Raw genomic sequence first — 24908 nt, 5'->3', positions numbered from 1 at the left:
AATTGTCAGAGAATAAAAATGATTTTATGTTCTAATATTACTAGTTTTAAAATTCGTACTGCATCATGCTATTTCTACTGAAAGTTATTGATGGGCCAGTTCTGCAACATCTTGTTCTTAGAAGCCTAACACAATGTTTTATTCTCTTCTGAATATGTGGATATCTAATCAGATACATAATCACAGAGTTATTTCCAAAACTCTTTTAAGATACATTTTCTGGTTCAATCTTGATTCTAGTAGCCAAAATTTCAGTTGGCACACCTATAACTAAATAGCTTCAGAAATGACTTATATTAGTGAGAGCTTAAAAGAAAATGACCAGGGCCTCCCTGGTGGCGCAGTGGTTGAGAGTCCGCCTGCCGATGCAGGGGATACGGGTTCGTGCCCCGGTCTGGGAGGATCCCATATGCCGCGGAGCGGCTGGGCCCGTGAGCCATGGCCGCTGGGCCTGCGCATCCGGAGCCTGTGCTCCGCAACGGGAGAGGCCACAACAGTGAGAGGCCCGCATACCGCAAAAAGAAAAAAAAAAAAAAAAAAAAAAAAAGAAAATGACCAGCTATCTTGTGATTTCTGTTTTTTTATGAAATTGTTCTTTCATCAATAGAAAATGTCAGTCAGAACAAAAGAAAATATTCAAAATACAAGTGAGAATAAGCCTTCTCCAATCTGCTTGCAATGTTGACAACCTGGAGGTTTTTAAAACACAGCATCTGTTATACTACGGTATCTTTCAAATGACTTTGAAAATATCATTTCTTGTTAGAGTGTAAGAAAAAAAATTAGATCTCTTGAAAATAGGACTTTTTGAGAACATTCTATGACACAGAAATTACAAAACCCTATGCCAAGTAAAAACACTGAGTGGATAACTTGACATCATTGTCCACTGCACTAATGAACATGATTTACGATGAATATTGCATAATTTATAGCTCTCTCTTCAAAAGATTCCCCTTGCATTTCCAAAAGTTAATTAAAGAGCCCTGTTTCTGACTATGCTCAAATCCATGAGATATTTGTGAGATGATTTAAAGGACTTTAACAAATAAATATTGAATTGAATAACTATCACAAACATCTCTAGAGTTTGGAAAAATACACAAAACCACTATTTTCAGGAACTGTGCATTAAAAAAAAATGTAATTTTTAAAAGTAGGAGGCACGTGAAGTGATCCATCCAATTTTCCTCCTGAGAACATTTTCTTGGCTGGGCACATGTTGGTGGAGCTCAAGCAAGAAATGGCTATCTCATGGATGGGGTGAAAGAGTGAAAAAGCACTCAGAGTGAGAGGCTGCCAAGGCGATGGCTTTGGGGAGTGAGGTGCCAAAGTGATTGGAGGTACTGAGGGGGAACCTCAAAAGTCTGTGTGTAAATTCTGCTCAAGTCCATGGCCAACACCTGGGCTCCACAAGCTTGTCGAGAAACTCAACAAGGATTGGTAGATACTAGCTTGGTAAGCCGAGAGCTAAGATAAATTATATGTCAGGAAATGCTGGAGTAATAGCATGGTTAGGATTTACCCTAAATGTAGAGAACTTGGTGAAAACTTCCAGCATTAAGGGTCCCAGCTGAAACCCTAAAAAGGCTGCACCCTAGGAGCAATGTCTATACCCTTGGAGTAAATGCAAAACTAAAATAAGCTTATCATTAAAAAGCATAAGCCAGGCTTAGATATGATCACAGTGATCTGATGATAATTTTTCTGCCTTCCAGAATTAAACTCAACACTCTTTTGAGAAAAATAGCACAATCCAGGGCGTCTACAATGCATCATCTAAAAGGTCCTGTATATAGTAAAAAATTAATAGACATGCATGGAGGGAAAAAATCGTGGCCAATAAAGTATTAAAAGATAAAAGTATTGAATTTTTATCTTAAATCAAACATCTAAGCTTCTACCTTAAGATACTAGAAAAAGAAGAGTAAAATACCCCAAATCAAGCAGAAGAAAGAAAAATAGATTTGTTTCCTGAGAATCTGTTTAAATACAGGGAAAGCCACAGCTATAGGTTAGCTTTTGTCAGATATTCTCTCCTTGTTTAGGGTACAAACAACAAACAGGTATTTTTTTAAGGTGAGGATAATGACTCTTAGAGGTCAAGGGAATAACCTGTATCAGATGATCTGTAGAATTAATTTTGTAAGAACAGCAAAAACTAATTACTAATTTGGTGGCCATTTCAGCCACAGAAGCCAATTAAACTGCATAGTCTGAGCACCGTCAGGGCTATATAATTACCTTCATAATTGTACTTCTGATGTTGAATCTCAGCACCAGTGCACAGGGTTTGGTAGGAATCATGGGGCCATGTAGTACCACTCTCTTTTGATATCCAAATTCATGCTTCGATTCATTCATTTATCCTCTATGTAAATATTAGATATTTCAGGAGTGGACAGGGAAGTAAACGTTTCTAACTCTGGTTTCTAATCAGAATCTGTTTGAGTTTACTCCCAATTGCACATTCCAAAAGGCATGATATTTAAGTGAGCTATTATTTTTTCTATAAGTGACATAAACTGAATAATTATTTTTTAAGATTGATAGTATTTTTTTAAACTTAAGTTATTATCATGCACTCTTACTACAGAGTTTTTCACATGGTTTGGTCTTAAAGTAAAAATGTTAAATATAGTGATCAATCTTTGTATAGCATTTTAAAATTCACTGTGCATTTTCACAGATATCAACATATTCAATATCAGGTTATTAAAGGAATCAAAAAAGTTGAGGCTTGTTATTGATAAGTTAGAACTTGAATGAAGTTTTCATAAAAAAAATACTATGCTCTTCTAGTACAACATCCTTCTGGTTTTCAGGTGATAAAAGCTTCAATGCCTAATGTTATCTTTTTTTAAAACTTTGGTTATTTACCTAAGAATAAAATAAATTATTTTAAATTTAACAACCAGCAAATTTTTTTGTTTGATGTCTCTGAACTGGGCTCTAAACTATGTTCTAGTTATCTGTGTCTGTGGATCATGCTATTTGAAATATCCAGCCCTGTATAAATGGGATTCCTGGTTATACACATGTAATAACCATCACTGCTCACCATGTGTTCTGAGACCAGCGGGCGGGAGCAGTAAAACAACTGTGTGACTCAGGTTAGAGAGTCTCCCACCAAGCAATTCATTTGCACTGGGAAACATTTTCATTCATTTTAGTTGGCTGAGCTGCTTTTCTCTTTGTTTGTGCTCTTGCTTCTGTGGACAGTAAAGAAAGGGCAATTAGTTATATATGCTGGTTCTTTGTAGACACAAGCTAAGTGAAAAATTGGGGGGAGAGGACAGTAAGTCAACTCAGCCAGACTGATAATCTAATTGTGGTGAATGGGAGGAGTCAGTTTCGTGTAAATTTAAATATATCAAATAACACTGGAGTGTCCTAAAGAATTTACTCTACCTCCAACGGCTGTGGGTTTTTTACCAGGTTTTTTAATGCTTGCTTATCACATCATGAGGCTTATTATGATACAAGTTTGTTAAATAGTGACATTATAATAGGGATGGTGTTAAGTACAGACAGTGTTAAGAAAACTTGAAATAAGGCTAAAGGAGTTGGCATGTCCATTCAGTGTTATATTAGAGCATTGTTTAATAGACATTGTTAGTATACAAAAATTATTTAATTTTCTAAAAATGTGTTTGACTTAGCTACCTACTATTTGATTAGAGCCCAGACTCTGGGAAATTATATGTTAATTTACAGAATTGCGTCTTCTAGAAATGCAAGTGATTTTGTCTAGGCTAAAAGATACTACAATTCTTTATTGTTATATTGGCCTGTAGGACATTAGCTTCCTTTATATCTAATCTAGAAATCTTATTATAACATTCTTTTAAAAATGATTAAAAATACCCATTTCCTCAAATGGTCTTGAGTCTGATTTACCATACATGGTGGTTCCTCACCAATGGGAAAAAAAAAAAAAGTCTTTGGCATGTGCTTATCCTATATATCTGTTAAGTTTTATTTTTAATGTCTTGAATTTTACACTGACAACAAAAATATGTGCTTGGTCCAATTGGTACTATTGAAGAACTTAGTAAGTAGAACAGACTTATAATTGCTTTCCAGGGATCTTTCAGATTTAATAAGAAACTGCTTTCTCCCTCTCTCTCATATATATGTATTTAATCTCCAAAATATTTAGCGATCTTTTTATGAACACAAAACTATGTAGTGACATTTTCATCACTTACATCTCGTTGTGGAATCTCATAGCTTATTTCTTGAGAATATTATATCCAGTAAAAGGATACTCATGTCAAAAGAAACAATGATAGCAGTCAGCTAAATGACACATATTCCTTTGTTCCAAGAAGGAGCAGAGACATTTGTCACCCTTGGTTCAGACACTTCTAGAGGGAGTTTCAGAATATTTATAAATCATCAGGAATAATCTACATCCAGAGCAGTGCATTGCTCTGGCAATGACAGATGCCTCAGGGAATCTGGAGCACTTGCCAGCTGCCACTAGAGCTTTTTATTTATGAACTTTGGGCTCTTTAAAAGTGAGAACAAAGCAACTAACCACAATTTCTCACCTTTCTGAAGATAAAAAACCCTGCCTGCTGCTGGTTGTAAATTTAAAGGGATATTTCTTTATTAACTTCACAGTTTCACTGAGTGGTATTTTTCCTGATGGTTGAAAGAAAGTTAACTTTCTTTAAAAAGTGAAAGTTAAAAAGCAAATCCTTTTCATTCATTGAAAGAGGGAAATGAGTGCCACTTTTGTTCTTAAGAAAATCATTTTCATGGGCTACGTTATAGAAATAACTGGAAGCCTTTTGTTGCTGCTGTTGATAATGTAATACAAATTGGTGGGCCGAGGACCTCCTGTGGCACCTACCAATGACTGTGACAATGGTAGTGTTGGTTGCTGTGGGTAACACACTGGGAGTATTTACTGTGTGCAGGTGCTGTGCTCGGAGCCTCACAGAGACATAGCCATGCAACTCTTTCTGGTCTGGAACTCCAGTCTGTGCACCTACCTCAGCCACTGTGGTCTCCCTGTCTCTCAGCTCCCCGTCCTGGGCTCTGCTTGGCTCCTCTCCCTGCCCCACAGTCTGGAACCTCTCTCAAGGCGGTCAGCAAGCTCACTATTTTTGTTTTCTGTCCCTCTGGGATCACTGTGTTTTGTTGCCCTATAGCCAACATTTTGAATAACATTGTTTCATATATTTTGTCTTTTTTGTTTTCCGCTGTGAGGGTAAATCTGTTGCTCCATCTTGGTCTTAATGTTGTATTTATATATTGTATCAGTTTCCTATTGCTGCTGTAACAAATCACCACAACTTAGTTACTTATAACAATACAATTTTATGACCTTACAATTCTGGAGACTGTCGGTAAGGCGGTGTTCCCTCTGGAGGCTTTGGGGGAGAATCTGTTTCCTGGATGTTTTCAGCTTCTAGAGGCCACCTGAGTTCCTTGGTGTGTGCCCTCTTCCTCCATTTCAGAGAGCTTCACTACCACCTTGGCTTCCCTCCTCACATATCCTTTTTTATGACTTTGACCTTCTTGACTTCCTGTTATAAAGACATTAATTATTTTGTTGGGCCCACCTGAATAATCCAGGAAAATCTTTGCATCATAAGATCCTTAATTGTGTCTACAAACCCCTTTGCCATGAAAAGTAACACTCATAGATTCTGGGGATTAGTGTATGGACAGCATAGAGGAGCTATTATTCTGTTTATTATGTATATCAATACATCACCTCATATAAGCCCACCACCACTCTGTGAGTTTGGGAATTTTTCTCATTTTACATATGTACAAATATATACACTACATGTATATGTGTATATATATTTGTAGTTGTTTTACTTAATTGCTCTTTGTAGTTCTGTTGCACCAGGATTATGATACTTCCTATTGGAGGGCTGGTAACAGTGTATCAGTTGATCAAATATGTCCAGTGGTGCTAAATTAACAGCTCTTTTACCCTATTTTTTTTCTGAATTTAGATTACTTGCTTACACACAACGTATCACTGAACAATAGGACAAATGTTTTATTTTGATATATCTTCCTATTGAGTTCACCTTATACTAGCACACATGTAATAATCTGTGTCTTTAGAATTAAAAAGACACATGGGCCTAGTGCTTTGGACTAATGAAAGATTTTTCTTTTTTTCAAATTGAACGTTTTATTTTGAGATAATTTTAGATTTATATGTTGTTGAAAAAAATAATACAGAGAGCCTGTGTGTCTTTTAAGGCTTTTTGTGTCTAGGTTAATGAGGGATATTGGTCTGTAGTTTTCTTTTGTCGTATTATCTTTTTCTAGTTTCAATATCAGGGTAATACTGGCTTAATAAAATGAATTAGAAGGTGTTTCTTCCATTTTCTATTTTCTCAAAAAGATTGTGTAGAATTCACTTTTAAATATTTGGTAGAATTCTCCAGTGAAGCCATTTGGATATGGAGACTTCTTTTTTGGGGAGTTTTTATGTCACAACTTCCATTGACTTAATAGTTGTAGGTTATTCAGATTATCTTTCCTGTACTGGGTGAATTGTGTTAGTTTGTGTTTTTCAAGGAATTTTTTCATTTTAACTGTCAAATTTATTTCTGTAGCATTGTTCATAGTATCCCTTTTTTATCCCCCTTTTAATGTCTACAAAGACTATAGTATTCTTGTTCCATTCCTGATGTTAGTAGTTTGTGCCTTCTCTCTTTTTCTATTGTCTTCTTCTCTTTCTGTTGTTAGATGTTTGTCAATTTTACTGATATTTCAAAAAAACTTTATTTCATTGATTTCTTTTAATTTTTTTTCTGTTTTCAGTTACATGAATTTCTGCTCTTTATTATTTCCTTCCTTCTGCTTCCTTTGCTCTTGTTTTTGTAGGTTCTTGAGGTGTGAGCTTAGATTATTGATTTGAGACTCTTCCCTTTTCTAATGTATGCATTAAGTCTTATAATGTTGATTATCAACATTGCTTTAGTTGTTCTCTCAAATTTTGATATGGTATATTTTCATTCAGTTAAATGTGGTTTTGTTTGATTCTTTCATGATTTACTCTTTTTTTAAATAAATTTATTTTATTTATTTATTTTTGGCTGTGCTGGGTCTTCATTTCTGTGCGCGGGCCCCCTCCAGTTATGGCGAGCGGGGGCTACACTTTGCTGCAGTGCGTGGGCTTCTCACTGCGGCGGCCCCCCTCATTGCGGACCATGGGCTGTAGGCACACGGGCTTCATCAGTTGTGGAACGTGGGCTCAGCAATTCTGGTACATGGGCTCAGCAGTTGTGGCTCGTGGGCTCTAGAGCACAGGCTCAGTACTTGTGGCACACGGGCCTAGCCACTCCGCTGCACGTGGGATCCTCCTAGACCAGGGCTCGAACCCACGTCCCCTGCATTGGCAGGCGGACTCCCAACCACTGCGCCACCAAGGAAGCCCCTTAATTTCTCTTTCAGATTTTTCATCATTAGTGTATAGGAATGCAAGAGATTTCTGTGCATTAGTTTTCTATCCTGCTACTTTACCAAATTCATTGATTAGATCTAATAGTTTTCTGGTAGCATTTTTAGGATTCTCTCAGTATAGTATCATGTCATCTACTGACAGTGACAGCTTTACTTCATCTTTTCCGATTTGGATTCCTTTTATTTCTTTTTCTTCTCTGATTGCTGTGGCTAAAACTTCCAAAACTGTGTTGAATAATAGTGGTGAGAGTGGACAACCTTGTCTTCTTCCTGATCTTAGAGGAAATGATTTCAGTTTTTCCCCATTGAGAATGATGTTGGCTGTGGGTTTGTCATATATGGCCTTTATTATCTTGAGGTATGTTCCCTCTATTTCTACTTTCCGGGGGGTTTTATCATAAACGGGTGTTGAAATTTGTTAAAAGCTTTTTCTGCATCTATTGAGATGATCATATGGTTATTCTCCTTCCGTTTGTTAATATGGTTTATCACATTGATAGATTTGTGTATATTGAAGAATCCTTGCATTCCTGGGATAGACTCCACTTGATCACAGTGTATGATACTTTTAATGTGTTGTTGGATTCTGTTTGCTAGTATTTTGTTGAGGAATTTTGCATCTATTTTCATCAGTGATATTGGCCTGTAGTTTTCTTTTTTTGTAAAAATATTTGTCTGGTTTTGGTATCAGGGTGATGGTGGCCTCATAGAATAAGACTGGGAGTGTTCCTCTCTCGGCTATATTTTGGAAGAGTTTCAGAAGGATAGGTGTTAGCTCTTCTCTAAATGTTTGATAGAATTCGCCTGTGAAGCCATCTGGTCCTGGGCTTTTGTTTGTTGGAAGATTTTTAATCACAGTCTCAATTTCAGTGCTTGTGATTGGTCTGTTTATATTTTCTATTTCTTCCTGGTTCAGTCATGGAAACTTATGCTTTTTTAAGAATTTGTCATTTCTTCCAGGTTGTCCTTTTTATAGGCATATAGTTGGTTGTAGTAATCTCTCACGATCCTTTGTATTTCTGCAGTGTCAGTTGTTACTTTTCCTTTTACATGTCTAATTCTATTGATTTGAGTCTTCTCCCTTTTTTTCTTGATGAGTCTGGATAATGGTTTATCAATTTTGTTTTTCTTCTCAAAGAACCAGCTTTTAGTTTTATTGATCTTTGCTATTGTTTCCATCATTTTTCTTTCATTTATTTCTGATCTGATCTTTTTGATTTTTTAACATCTTTATTGGAGTATAATTGCTTTACAATGGTTTGTTAGTTTCTCCTTTATAACAAAGTGAATCAGTTATACATATACATATGTTCCCACATCTCTTCCCTCTTGTGTCTCCCTCCCTCCCACCCTCCCTGTCCCACCCCTCTAGGTGGTCACAAAGCACCGAGCTGATCTCCCTGTGCCATGTGGCTGCTTCCCACTAGCAATCTATTTTACGTTTGGTAGTGTATATATGTCCATGTCACTCTCTCACTTTGTCACAGCTTTCCCTTCCCGCTCCCCATATCTTCAAGTCCATTCTCAACTAGGTCTGTGTCTTTATTCCCGTCTTACCCCTAGGTTCTTCATGACCTTTTTTTTTTCTTTTAGTTTCCATATATATGTGTTAGCATACAGTACATGTTTTTCTTTTTCTGACTTACTTCACTCTGTATGACAGACTCTAGGTCAATCCACCTTACTACAAATAACTCAATTTTGTTTATTTTTATGGCTGGGTAATATTCCATTGTATATATGTGCCACATCTTCTTAATCCATTCATCTGATGATGGACACTTAGGTTGCTTCCATCTCCTGACTGTTGTAAATAGAGCTGCAATGAACATTTTGGTACATGACTCTTTTTTTTTTTTTTTTTTTTTTTTTTGGCGGTATGCTGGCCTCTCACTGTTGTGGCCTCTCCCGTTGTGGAGCACAGGCTCTGGATGCGCAGGCTTAGTGGCCATGGCTAACGGGCCTAGCCGCTCCACGGCATGTGGGATCTTCCTGGACCAGAGCACGAACCCATGTCCCCTGCATCGGCAGGTGGACTCTCAACCACTGCGCAACAAGGGAAGCCCTGTGACTCTTTTGAATTATGGTTTTCTCAGAGTATATGCCCAGTAGTGGGATTGCTGTGTCGTATGGTAGTTCTATTTGTAGTTTTTAAAGGAACCTCAATACTCTTCTAGCCAGACTCATCAAGAGGAAAAGGGAGAAGACTCAAATCAATAGAATTAGACATGAAAAAGGAGAAGTAACAACGGACACTGCAGAAATACAAAAGATCATGAGAGATTACTACAAGCAATTCTATGCCAATAAAATGGACAACTGGGAAGAAATGGACAAATTCTTAGAAATGCACAACCTGCCAAGACTGAACCAGAAAGAAATAGAACATATGAATAGACCAATCACAAGCACTGAAATTGAGACTGTGATTAAAAATCTTCCAACAGGGCTTCCCTGGTGGTGCAGTGGTTGGGAGTCTGCCTGCTGGTGAAGGGGACATGGGTTCATGCCCCGGTCTGGGAGGATCCCACACGCCACAGAACGGCTGGGCCCGTGAGCCATGGCCATTGAGCCTGCGCGTCCGGAGCCTGTGCTCCGCAACGTGAGAGGCCACAATGGTGAGAGGCCCACGTACTGCAAAAAACAAAAAAAAATCTTCCAACAAACAAAAGCCCAGGACCAGATGGCTTCACAGGCGAATTCTATCAAACATTTAGAGAAGAGCTAACACCTATCATTTTCAAACCCTTCCAAAATATAGCAGAGGGAGGAACACTCCCAAACTCATTCTACGAGGCCACCATCACCCTGAAACCAAAACCAGACAGAGATGTCACAAAGAAAGAAAACTACAGGCCAATATCACTGATGAACATAGATGCAAAAATCCTCAACAAAATACTAGCAAACAGAATCCAAAAGCACATTAAAAGGATCATACACCATGATTAAGTGGGGTTTATTCCAGGAATGCAAGGATTCTTCAGTATACACAAATCAATCAACGTGATACACCATATTAAAAAATTGAAGTAGAAAAACCATATGATCATCTCAATAGATGCAGAGAAAGCTTTCGACAAAATTCAACACCCATTTATGATAAAAACCCTGCAGAAAGTAGGCATAGAAGGAACTTTCCTCAACATAATAAAGGCCATATATGACAAACCCACAGCCAACATCGTCCTCAATGGTGAAAAACTGAAACCATTTCCACTAAGATTAGGAACAAGACAAGGTTGCCCACTCTCACCACTATTATTCAACATAGTTTTGGAAGTCTTAGCCACAGCAATCAGAGAGGAAAAAGAAATAAAAGGAATCCAAATCGGAAAAGAAGAAATAAAGCTGTCACTGTTTGCAGATGACATGATACTATACATAGAGAATCCTAAAGATGCTACCAGGAAACTACTAGAGCTAATCAATGAATTTGGTAGAGTAGCAGGATACAAAATTAATGCACAGAAATCTCTGGCATTCCTATACACTAATGATGAAAAATCTGAAGGGGGATATTTATGATTTCTTTTCCTGCTGCTAACATTGAGGTTTTTTTGTTCTTCTTTCTCTAATTGCTTTATGTGTAAGTTTAGTTTGTTTATTTGAGATGTTTGTTGTTTCTTGAGGTAGGATGGTATTGCTATAAACTTCCCTCTTAGAACTGTTTTGCTGCATCCCATGGGTTTTGGTTTGTCATGTTTTCGTTGTCATTTGTTTCTACGTAGTTTTTGATTTCCTCTTGATTTCTTCAGTAATCTCTTGGTTATTTTGTAGTGTATTGTTTAGCCTCCACGTGTTTGTATTTTTTATAGATTTTTTACTGTAATTGATATCTATTCTCATAGCATTGTGGTCAAAAATGATACTTGATACGATTTCAATTTTCTTAAATTTACCAAGAAAATTTGCGACCCAAGATATGATCTATCCTGGAGAATTTTCCATGAGCACTTGAGAAGAAAGTGTATTCTGTTGTTTGTGGATAGAATGTCTTATAAATATCAATTAAATCCATCTTGTTTAATGTTTCATTTAAAGCTTTTGTTTCCTTATTTATTTTCATTTTGGATGATGTGTCCAATGGTGAAAGTGGGGTGTTAAAGTCCCCTACTATGATTGTGTTCCTGTCGATTTCTCCTTTTATGGCTGTTAGCATTTGCCTTATGTACTGAGGTGCTTCTCTGTTGGGTGCATAGATATTTACAGTTGTTATATCTTCTTCTTGGATTGCTCCCTTGATCATTATGTAGTGTCCTTCTTGGTCTCTTGTAATACTCTTTATTTTAAAGTTTATTTTGTCTGATATGAGAATTGCTACTCCAGCTTTCTTTTGATTTCCATTTGCGTGGAATATCTTTTTCCATCCCCTCACTTTCGGTCTGTATGTGTCCGTAGGTCTGAAGTGGGTCTCTTGTGGACAGCATATATATGGTTCTTGTTTTTGTATCCATTCAAACAGTCTATGTCTTTTGGTTGGAGCATTTAATCCATTTACATTTAAGATAATTATCGATATGTGTGTTCCTATTACCATTTTCTTAATTGTTTTGGGTTTGTTATTGTATGTCTTTTCCTCCTCTTGTGTTTCCTGCCTAGAGAAGTTCCTTTAGCATTTGTTGTAAAGCTGGTTTGGTGGTGCTGAATTCTCTTAGCTACCACTCTAAAAAAATGGAAGTGATCTGGCTTACATGAGCTTCAGAAACACATTCATCTCCTCAGTTCATCTGCTCCTCCTGTCTACCCAGTTCTGTGCTCTGTGTCAGCTCTTCTCCCCCTAGTGTAAGCCATGCATTTTGGGGGGGGGGTTCCTAGAATGAGACTAGATGTAGCAATTTAAAGGAGCATGTGGGGAAGCCCCTGTGTGGAGGAGAAACCAGTATGATACTGACTCATCGTCCTGCTGAAAGAACACAAGTTGTGCTGGCTGAGACAGAAAGTGGAGAATTGCTTTGGGGAAGACAGCATCTGAGGTGACTCCTGAGGGGGCCAGGAGGAGACTGCCAGGCAGAGAAGCACATTCTGGAATTCAAAAATAGGAGAAGGTTTTTTGTCGCCTTCCTCCAGATGGCTAAATAAAAATTCCTGGATATCTCTAGACCAGAAGCATCCTGTGTATTTTGGGTGAGTATAATCTAAAGACCATGCCCACGAAGGAAATTGAAGGCTTCTTCTTGACCTGTCGTAGGCCAAATTCCAACCAAGAGTAGGACAGCCTCCTCCTTTGTCTCCATTAGCTGCTCTGCACGGGCCACCACAGTCTTCTTGTTCTACCACAAAGATGAGTCGGGGGTCTGTGCACTTGACAGGGAGCTCCCTCAACCTGAGGTCCTGTATAGTGTGGAGAGCAGCCTCTGGTCCTCAGTCAGGCTCTAAAAAGCAATACCATCATCTTGGAAGCCAAAGGCTCTGTATTGTGGGGCTCACACCCTCAGTCTTTCCTTGGATCAGAGGTAAATACTAGGGGTTAAGTAATTTGTAAGGAAGCTATGTGACTCAGGTGGCCCAGGGCTAGCACGTGCTGTTTGGTGGCTACGCTGTGGCCTGAGTAGAGTTGTCAGGGCCAGTCAGGGCATAGAGGGTGCCTGGGGCCAATTTGCAGCTGGTCTGCTTCTATGATACCAGGAGAGCCTGAGGCAGAGGAGGAGAAGAAGAAGACAAGGAAGGATGGGAAGAAGAGGAGGAGGAGGAAGAGGCAGTGGGGAGGAGGCAAGGGGAGAAGTCTAAAGCCTGAACCCTCCAAGTTTAGAGCTCACAGAGATGAGGAGAAAGCAGCACAAAGAATAGAAAGAGCAGTCAGTGTGTCAGAAGGAAAGCTAAGAACCCAAGTCAGGAAAGGGCATCCATGAGGAGAGTGTGTTGAACAGCCCAAATGGTGCTGGTAATTCTAGGTAGATGAGGCCTAAGAAGCAGTCTTCCGATTTAGTAATGGTCATTGTGACCTTGACAAGAATAGCTTCAGGAGAAGTTATTGGATTGAGTTCAAGGGAGAATGAAAGAATGATTAAAAACAATTACATATGCTTCTTGTGTATGTTTTGCTGTAAAGGAAGGAGAGAAGTGGGGAAACGGGGCTGGAGCTGTAGAGGGAAATGGGGAGAAGAGACTAGAAAGGGATGCATGTTTGATTTCTTGTTTGTATTCTCCCCAGATCAGTGAAAGGGGAAAATGATGCAGAGGAAGGGAGAATACCTGGTGAGTGAGAGAGAAGGGTGTCATGCCCAGATGGTGGGGCTGCCCCAAGACGTCATGGACAGGTCATTTGCCATAACAGGAGGGAAGATAAGTGGGGCACATGCCATGGAGGGGCTTTGGCAATTTTCATCTGATTAACATCTATTTTCTTAGAAATCAAGCAGTTTGATTCTGGTCTTTCAATACCAGCTGATGGATTATCCTAATTCAGCTTTCTTTTAGAAAAGCTTATTTCAAGGTTTTCTATGATTTGACCATAAATTAAAATCTTCTAGGGCATCAAGTCCATCAGTGATTCTAGTTAGACAATGGGGTTATTTTGTGACACATGAAAGTTTATGGCAAGCTACTGTATAACATTTTGTTATTTTAATAAGGGAGAAAGAGCATGGCCTATTGTATGATTAGATCAATCCAAGAAAATGGGATTTCCAACTATCTGATCTTTGCTTTCTGTTCATATTCAAATGTGACAGCCCCATTTTTCACTCAAATAATGAATGATTGTGTACTAGTCTGGATTCTTCAGAGAAATAGAAACAATCTGATATATATAGAGAGATTTATTATAAGAATTTGGCTCATGTGGTTATCAAGGCTGAGAAGGCCTAAGATTTACAACCAGCTACCTGAAAACCCAGGAAAGCTGATGGTATGGTTCTTGTCCAAGTCTGAAGGCCTGAGAAGCAGAATTACTGGTGGTGTAAGTTCTAGTCCCAGTCCAAATCCAAATGCCGGAGAAGACCGCTGTTCCAACTTGAAGACAGTCAGACAGAGAAAGCAAATTTTCTCTTACTGCATTTTTTTTTTTTTCTATTCAGGCCTTCAATGGATTGGATGATGCCCATTTACATTGGAGAGGGCAATATGCTTTATTCAGTCTACTGATCGAATGCTAATCTTATCTAGAAACGCCCTTACAGATGCACCCAGAATGATATTTAAGCAAATATCTGTGCACCCAGTGGCCCAGTCAAATTGACACATAAAACTAAACATCACAAATAGATACACATGCAAATAAATGTAAAGTGCATATTTAAGAGAAACTGATGCCATTTGTTAGGCAATGAGGCCATCCAAAATATGGAAAATTATCAGAATATAGTTGGGAAATAATCAGAAAAGGGAACTGTTGTGGATCTTCTTTTTTGTGTGTGTGCGGACATATTATATAACAGCATATAGCAGAAGAAAACATCTTTGGAAATTAAGACAAAAAGATCTTATGTTAGGAATGCATTATTTTGTTAGAGCTGCCATAACAAATTACCACAGACCAGGTGATTTAAACAACAGAGATTTATTTTCTCACAGTTCTGGAGGCTGGAGGTCCAAGATCAAAGTGTCAGCAGGTTTGGTTTCTTCTGAGGGTTGTCATGGAAGGATCTGTTCCAGGCCCCTCTCGTTGGCTTACATCTGACTGCCTTGTCACTGCCTTGTCCCCACACGTCTTCTCTGTGCACTCATGTCCCCATGTCTCTGTGTGTCCAAATTGCTCTTCTTATGAGGAAACCAGTCAGATTGGATTGGAGCTCACCCTAGTAACCTCATTTTAACTTAATCACCTATGGGTGTTATTTTGGAAAATAAGTGAAGAATGTGCATCAAGGCAAAGGAGTCATGAGCTGTGTCAAATGAGAAATATGAAAACTGAGACTTGACTATTGGCTTTGGAACTGTGACTTGACAATTGGTGATTTGACAAGAGTAGTTTTGGTAGAGTGTCAAAAGTCTGACTGGAGTGGGTCTAAGAGAGTATGGATAGAGAAGATTTGGGGAGAGTGAGTACAGACAATTCTGTGTAGAGGGGAGCAAAGTGGGCCAGTAAATAGCTGAGGAAGTGGGCCAAAAGAAGGGTTTTATTTACTTATTGTAAGATGGGACATATAATAATAAACTTGGATGATATTAGATATAATTCAAGGAAAAGTGAAAAATTACAAGAGGAGAGAGAGGAAATCCTTAATGGACCTTTGTCCTTAATTAGGTACATGGATGGATAGATCATCCTGTTGTAAGGTGGGGAAACCCAGTGTACTGGGGCAGATGCTGGTGGGCAGGTAAATGCAAGACAAGTGGCTTGTGGAAATTCTCTACTGATTTCTTCGCTTCTAGTAAAGTCAGAAGCAAGAAAAATAAGAAGCTGAGAGTGAGGTTTGTGAGGAGATGTGGGGAGAGAGAAGAGAGAGGGAAGGTTTAAAAAGTGGAGAAGAAAGAAGTCAAGAGACACAGAAGCATAGTATGTTTTTTGGCAAAATTCAGTGTACGCAGATGTTTCCGCTCATTTGATCTCAACATAGTTGTGTATTTTTCTCTATTCTATTTGGCTGCTCAGGTGCAGACAAAGGAAGGGTGGAAGGGTAGGGTTAACCAGGGTTGTGGTTTCGTCTCCACAGTGAGCTCTAGGAGATGAGAGAGGGACAAGGGTGCACGTATTGCATAGAGTCACAAACCATGGGATTTAGGAGGTGTAATCAAGGAAAGATGGCAGCAAGACAGTGACAGAAGGTGAAGAGAATTGGGGAATTGCTCACTGATGAGATTGCAGTGCTAGATGTATTTGCTCAGTTATTTGGCTAAAGATGCTTAATTCTATTATTTGAGTAAATATTTGGGGTGACTGTGTTTTATTTCTCCTTTGAAATGTTTACAGAAATAATAAAGAACAAAGGGCTGACTTCTCAACTTCGGAATCTAGAATTATTTAAAAGAAGCAAACTGAGTATTGAAGACTCATAAAATGGCCTTTCTTACCCTGAGTATTTGAGGAGGCAGGGTCAATCTTTAAGGTCACTAGAGTTGTGAGTGCCATGACAAAATCAGGGAGTACCCTTGAGGCCCCGACAGAAGAGCTGCTATTAAGAACGCATCTATCAAGCTTATCTGTTCTAATGCTTCACTTTGCAGTGGAGGGATGCAAGGTGACTCAGCTCATCTGAGCCAAGTCCCTACTCAAATCCACATCTGTAGATGGTTGGGTTTTCTTCTCCCTGGCTACCTCCTAACTCACCAGATATTTTTGTGCATAACAGGTCCACAAATCAGGCTTCCTGCAATCTGCCCCCAGACATGGCTATCACCTTACACACTGCAGAGGCCAATAGATCTCAGTGAGACGTGCAATCTTCCTCTACACACCCCCAAGACAGAATCTTCCACTAACAGCCTCTAAGGTGCTTTAGCACACCTTGTCCAAAAGAGAACTTACTTAACATCCCTGACGAGGGGTACCAAAAAAGGAAAAAAAGTTCCTAAAAGAAACCAAAGGAATATTGCCAGATAGGGAGACTGTGGGTGGGAATGAGCTGCAGCAGGAGAGGAGAAATGAGCAGAAACAATGTATAACCACCCACGTTGCACTCTTGCTGATTGTCCACAGGGGGCGCCTGGGCTGGTGCTCCTATGGTTTGCAACCCTGGCAGTCAATGTTGCCTGTATTTGCATATGGGCTCCTCAAAAAGTATAATATTAGTTCTCCCTAAAGAATACAACATAGTAGCTTGAAACCTTCTATCCAAGCTTCAGAGTGTGCTCAAAAGACATTTCTTTTGTCTATCATAAATGCCCAGAGTTCTTAAATACAAGTCTGGTTAGTAGTGTGTATATTAGGTGTCAGTGCCAATTATGTTTTTCTTGTCAGAAAACAAAACAAAACAAAAAACTAACTAAAAGCTACAATTTACCAGTAGCAGAGTTGTAAGAAAATAAAGATGAAAAAACAAGTTTTCTCCTCCCAGGGGTCCTCATTTCTTTTATCAGGTTTGTCTTGTTCTGTCTGGATCTTATGATTTTCCTTACCTTTGCTTTCCAAAATTTGACCTGACTCACATTCACAGGTCCCGTGTTTCACTTAAAATACAGGTGATGTGAGTTATAGTAGCTCCAATGCTATATGAATTTGGAGTTTGCTTGATTCCTCTGTTCCCCAAAGGCCAGTCTATCTTTGGGAAACAGTTTGTGGTTCTCCAAAAAGTGAACATAGAGATACCATATGACCCGCCGATTCTACTCCTAATTATATGCTCAAAAGAACTGAAAACATATGTCCACACAAAAATTTGTACACACATGATCATAGCAACATCATTCATAATAACCAAAAAGTGGAAATAATTCAAATGTTCATCAACTAATGAATAAACAAAAAGTAGTATATCTGTACATTGGAATAAAATGAGCAGCGAGAAAGGATGAAGTACTGGCATGGGTTACAATATAGATTAATCTTGAAAAAATTATTCTGAGTGAAAAATGCCAATCACAAAAGAACAGTTATTGCATGATCCATTTATATGAGTTATCTAAGATAGGCAAATATAGAGACAGAAAGTAGAATAATGTATGTAAGGGCCTAGAGGGAAGGGAGACTTGGGAGTAACTACTAATGGGTGCATGATTTCTTCTTGAGGGAACTAAAATTTTCTAAAATTAGATTGTAGTGATAATTTCACAACACTATGAATATACTAAAGAATATTGAATTGTGCACTTCAGTTGGTAAATTGCATGGTATATGAATTGTATCTTAAAAGGTACATACTGAGAGCTTTAATATGCAATGTACTATTTAAAGATCTAGGAAGGATATACAATAGATAGAAGATTTGCCCATAATGAACTGAAAATACTGGTTTGTAACGTTTTTTTCCCATATCTATATTATATATAAAGGTATCGTTTTGTGCCAGTCTTAGCTTGATAATGATGCCATTGGTTAGGAACACCTGGGGCGCTCACCTGGGCTCTACTGCTGCCTATGGCCACTCCCACAGACATTTCCCAACCAGAGCCAATGCTGTGGCTGGACTGGTCCTTGTGGTCCTTATATGATTGCAGGATGCACCACATCAACAATCATCAGGGAACTTTGAAAAAACAAGGTTTATTTTTCTCACTTCCTGGCGAGTACTTAGCACATCTAGGTCCACACAGCAAGGTCTCGAGCGGAGAGAAAACACAAGGACCTGGGTCTTTGCCTTTATTGGGATTGAGAGTGTGGTGTCTTGGGTTTCACAGCTTTACTCTTTATTGGTGAATTTAATACATAAGAGCAGGAATTAAAAGGGAAGAAGGCAGAGAAAAACAGGGTCACTCAAGAGGTCAGTTATCTAGGTCACCCAGGGCTTTCTACAAGGGAAACTTCATGGGTGGAGGGGTGGACTGGCTCTTTATGTAGTTGTGTAGCTGGCAGTGTGTTTATTCGAGATGGATATCTTTGAAATGAATGCCTCAGTGTTAATGTCCTGAAAGTGTGTGTCCACCTGACTAAAATGAGATGAAATGACTATTAGTTTTCCTTATCATGTCTTGTTATATAATGTGATGTTTTTCCTATCCCTGCAACATTTGATGGGCACATCAGAACTCTGAGGCCTCTGGTCACTTGACACCCAACTTCTGGATTTTGGGCCTCAGTATTCTGGTTGAGCATGAGAGGACTGCCTGGGGCACACAAAGCATTATGAAGTATGGATCCCAACCTTACCCTGCTAACTGCATCATGCATTGTGTTCCCCATTTATGTAGAGCATCTATTCCATTCCTTTTTCCTCTCTTGCTTTCTTAAATCTCTCCACGCTCCCCACCCCACCCCAACTTTTTCCTCTGGTCTCTTGCATAGACCTTTAGCAGTATTCATTGGAATCTTAGAGTTAAGAATATTGAGACTTTTGATTATTATCTTCTTTTTGATAAAGAGGAAAGGAATATTAACACTATAAATCCTGAGATAAAGCCATGCACAAGGTATTATGAAAGGCTACAGACAGGCCAAATGTTCTGAATTTGAAAATCTTGGAAACTTGGGTGAACAGAGCAAGGAGGTGCCCCCTTTATTGTAAGGGAATTTTTAAAAAATATTTATTTATTTATTTATTCATTCATTCATTCATTCATTTATTTATTTATTTTGGCTGTTCTGGGTCTTAGTTGAGGCATGCGGGATCTAGTTCCCTGACCAGGGATCGAACCCGGGCCCCCTGCATTGGGAGCATGGACTCTTACCTGCTGGACCACACAGGAAAGTTCGGTAAGGGAATTTAAAAAATTTTTTATTTTATTAAAGTATAGTTGATTTACAATGTTGTGGTCATTTCTGCTGTACAGCAAAGTGATTCAGTTATACATATATATACATTTTTATCATACTCTTTTCCATTATCGTTTATCAGAGGATATTGAATATAGTTCCCTGGGCTATACAGTAGGACCTTGTTCTTTATCCACTGTATATATAATATTTTTAGTTGACACTTCTTCCCAGGTAAAATTCTTCAATGACTTTCCATTTTCTTATCTTCGCTTTCAAAGCCATACTAAATTTGGCTTCAGTGCCTCTCTTCAGGCTTAATTCCTTTTAGTCCTCTGCAGACAAACAGACCTACTCATCATTTCTTTTATATGTGCCTTGCTCCAGTTCTCTGCCCCTCAGATCAGGCAGACTTGAACCTCTTCACATCTGTGTGTGCAGATCCATGCTGCTTCCTCCAGAAAAACTTCACCCAACCCAGAAGGAAATAATGGTAGAATTCCCCAGAATGGGGCACTCTGCTTCTCTGGAACTCTCTCGAGGTCCTTTTTGCTTTCTACCTGGTTTCCTAATTGCACTGTGCATATCACAGGACTCCTAATCTACCATCTTCTTGAAAGCAGGCATTTTATCTTGTTCTATTTTATCTTAAGGATAGTAAGAATTTCTTAAATGTTTATTAAATATAAGATGAATAATAGTGATCTTAAAAGATATTTTTCAGGGAAAAGCCTCTTGTTCACTAATCATTAAGTTGAGGTATACAAGTTGGAAGCCTCCTTTGTGAGATAATTTGTTGTTTTGACCGGGAGAAACCATTCCATCCCAGTTCCATCCCTGTTCAACCTCTTAGTTAAAAATCTCCCTGGGCTGTAGCTCCAAAGGGCCAGATTAAATTCCCTGCTCCAACAGATATGGCCTAAGCTATTTACTACTCTTAGCCTTGGATTGCTCATTTCTAAAATGAGGGAAATAATACTCTTTGGCCTCAATTTCCCTGTCTGAAAAGTAGGATTTGACAGTGGCTCTTTTGTAAGCTGTATAATAATATAGGCAAAGTGCTTACCATGATGCAGGGCACATATCACTACTAACAATTTACCTTCTCTTTTAATGACTATCCATAAACATGAAGAGTTTTAAGAATTAAATAAATGTTATATACGTTCTTAATTTAATGGTGGTAGAGGATTCACAAATGACTGGCTAGAACTGCATATAATCTGACCCTCCCATTCTTGCTCAAATCAGGATCCCTAAACTTATTAGAAATCTGAAATATGCCCAATTTACATCTATCCCTAAGTATCTCATAATGGAAATGTTTATATTTTTACCATATTTGTTAGAAAACAAATGCTTTGGGAACATGACCAGAGGAGAAAACAATTGCTAGTGTTTAAATTGTTTATCATAAGGTCTTTTTGAACACATAACAAAAGGGTAAGGTCCATTTCTCAAAGTCTTCCTGAATTTTCTAAGTACACTTAATCATCATTAAGCCTGGTATGATAAGGGAGATCAACGTGATTGCTGCAAAAACATGATAAATTACTTCTTACTACCAACTAAATTTTAAAATATTAGAACACTGGAGGTTTATTTAAAATTTTTGAGTATATTGAATATTTTATCTCTAAGACAAACCTAAGCATGTATATAGAAAACGTAAGAAAGTGATTTTGCATTTAAAGTAAATGCATATTAATTAATGTGGATTACATTTACCACATTAGAACTTGAAAGTAAGCTGGCAGTGAAAACTGAGCAAGGTTATGGCTTTGTGATTCTAGTGTAAAAATACTCCACAAACATCAAGTGCTCTCTAATCATTGTTTAGAATTCCTAAATAGAAAACGTTTAGGACAGCATTCAAATGTTGGCTCTCTTGTCACCTAAGATGCACACCACGTGCCAGGGCAGTTCAAGCAGAACCATCCTAAGAAGGGCTGTGACTCTCTGGCCTGCATTTCTGCCCTAATGATCTGAGTAAAACTGCGGGGCTGATTTTCCTGTCAGCCCTGAAGGCCATCTTCTCACTCTCAGAAAACATCAAAATGGAAGACACAGAAGCTGCCTTTGTATCTGGCAGATGGCCATGTACCTGCCACTGAGGTCATTTTCCATCTAGGAGGACTTCTGGTTTCTAGATCTTTGTCTTCCTTGTCCCCAAACCTGTTTGTTTATTACTACATGGACCTTGTTATTCTGAGGATTTGGTGTTGCTGCTAACCACTGAATTTGATGACTTTCATAACTGTTCACTGGGACATCTGTTTGAAAATATCAGACAGCAACCAAGGCATCCAGGTATTGAGGGTTTAAAATTCAGAGTAAAGGGAAGCACACTAGAGTGAGTCCAGTATTCTCCACTACTTTCCCCTCAAGATAACTGTCAATTGTAAGCAGTGAGATGCCAAGAAGTCAAGCAGAATTTGGGGCTGAGAGATTTGATGGTCTCATATGGCTTGGGAGACAAAAACTGGAGTTCAGGGCTTCCAGTCCAGCAAAGACTAAGATTCTGGAGCAGTGAGGGTGATGGATCTCTGAACTACATCCCCCAAACTGGGTACAGACCAGTCAGTCTAGGGGGCTGGTGGACTAGGCAAGAATGGTGTGGGGTGAAGGAGAGTAGGTAGGCAGAGCATCAAGCAGAGCATTCAGTTGAGCTTCATGAAACTTACCAAAATCCTAGAGAAACGGGAAGCTCCAGAGAAGAGGGCAGAAAAGAGATGGAGGGAGCTGAGTGAAACCAGCATGAGATCCTCCCTAAGATACAACTTCAGCACCTGGTCCATCTTCCTCGTCCCTGCCATGTGTCCACTGCTGTCTATACTTAGTCTCCAGCAGGATTATAAGAAGTGAAGAAGTCTAGTGAGAGAATAAAAAGGGTGTAACTGAATGAAAAGATCTCTGGTAAGAACTGGCACTGAGATGCCAGTTTCAGTGGACATGGAGGAGACCCTCTGACAAACTGCCCAGTGCATAGCTCTCTAATGGGGACACTTATAAGAGAATTGGAAAATAGGGTCAAAGAAAAGTAGCTGAAGATGTTCTGACTAAACTCATACAAAATCTATGTGCTTCATGACAAAGAAGAGTAGGGTGAACAGTGAAGGAAGCCACCCTTACTATTGTTACTACGGCTGGCTGAGTATTCTGGGGGGAGTTTGGACATGAAATTTGCCAGTGCTGCAAAGTTCTTTGCTGTCTGTGGGAGAACTGTACTGCCCCCTGCCCACCTCTACCACCCCACTACCCCTTGGGAATGCCTGTGAGAATCTCACACTCTTTCTCACTGACTTGTCCCTTCATATCTGCCTGGGGGACCTGCCACCTCTGCTGAATTCCAGGCCTTCAATGCTCCCAGGTCCTGACAGACAGAGGCATGTCCCAGACAGTGACTGAGAGACCAGCCTGGGAAGGAACCCTACTGGCTGAGACCCAGAGAAGAAAGCCAAGAAAAAGAACTGCAGATGGGGATGGGGACAGAGAAGGAGGAAAGCAGAGGAAGACTTTATGGGGCAAAACAGCACAGGAAAGGAAAGGGCTGTGAACTCCTCCTGCCAGCTATGAGCAACTGAGAAGTCCTGAAAACCCAACCAATTTCTATGTCCTAGATTTTAATAATTTAAAATTGTCCTCTTTTCTTCAGTTTTGCTTATTAAAGGTATGTGTTTTGTTCTGTTCTGTTTTTTTTTTGTTATTGTTGAGCTTTTCAATAGTTTTCTATCTACAGATGCAGAATTATTATAAGAGAGCCCTTAAGAATGGGAACGTAGGAACTGGGGACAATTGTAAAGCAGCATTTGACCTCTAAACCATGTAGTAAAATCATTTCTGTGGCCTTTCAGGATACATCCATGATTCCTCCCTTTCCCCACCAAAGCCAATAACACTGTGATGGAGATGCGACTAGGTATCCATACAGCTAAGGGTCAACTCCACTTGGACATCAGAGAGGAGAAGATCATGGGAGATAGAGGGTGATGAGTGAGATGATGCAGAGCTCTAAGTGATTACTTAAAAATAATTGTTAATGTCGTTCAGCCAAAGACCACCAATAACATCTGGAGTTGAATAAGTTGGGTTCATTACTTGTTGCAGTGAGGGAAAACACACACCATGGGGACTGTGGGGTGTCTCAGTAAGAGGGTGTTCATACCTAACATATGATTGCATTTTAGTTGGTTAATTTGGGAGGTGGTCTAAGGAAGCAGGGGCTCCTCTGGGTTGAATGTTGTCAGAAATCAGAGAACAAGTCTATGATTATCTCAATAAATTTTATCTGAAGAGAGGGTAGATTATAGTGAAGTTAGAGGTGTTATTGGTTAAGAGTAGCAGTCATTCATTTAGCAAAATAGGGAATGTATGATATTTTGTGAGTTGCATGTCACCTTGTCTCAAGTGGACGTTGTGTGTCTGTGTGTACAACGAAAAATAACATGGTTCGGTCATAAGCATTAGGTCAGTTTGTAGTAACCTTGAGGTTTAAGCATGAGGTTAAATCAGTTTCTGGATGTCAGACACTACTTTTTCTCTTAGAAGGGGATACAAGCTCATTTAATGCAATTCCTGTATTTTACTCATGAGGCATCTCAGGCCCACAGAGATCATCCAAGTGCTTAAGGTCATAAATCTGGACTTGTCAATAACACATGTAATAATTATAGTATCTAATAACAGTGCCATGTTTTAGACATGGTCTGTAGCATTTTATGTGTATTATGTCATTTAGTCCTCACAGCCACCCTAAAAGTCAAACATTCTGAGAAATTGAGGATGGAAAAAGTTTACTCCCTTATCCAAATCACACAGCTAATACCTGACAGAGCTGGGATTCTATATCTGACTCTGGGTGTTTAGCTCCAAACTGCAGTGTGCAGTGCTTCTGCTGGTGGAGAAGAGCTGCCGCTCCAGAAGGATGTCCACAAATGATTGTGTTATGTGGTCAGACAGCTGGTGGACGTCACACTTCTCATCCATAGTATTCATTACTTCCAGACACCTCATACTTAAGGCAATCGTTTGTAAGCTCTATCAAAACTAAATCAATGTTTGATCAGGAGATCAAATATCTTAGAAAAAGAGCCACTTTTAACCTGGTGTACACAACCAAAATTTTGAAACACACACAGCAGAAGAACAAATTATCAGTGAAATGACTGTACTAGACAGAATGCAATAACAATTATCCTGGTAAACATCATTTTTATATGACTGTTATATGAAC

This window comes from Mesoplodon mirus (genome assembly GCF_964341445.2).
Source record: "Mesoplodon mirus genome assembly, chromosome: 1".
Taxonomy (NCBI): Eukaryota; Metazoa; Chordata; class Mammalia; order Artiodactyla; family Ziphiidae; genus Mesoplodon; species Mesoplodon mirus.
Note: the sequence above shows the minus strand (reverse complement) of the source record.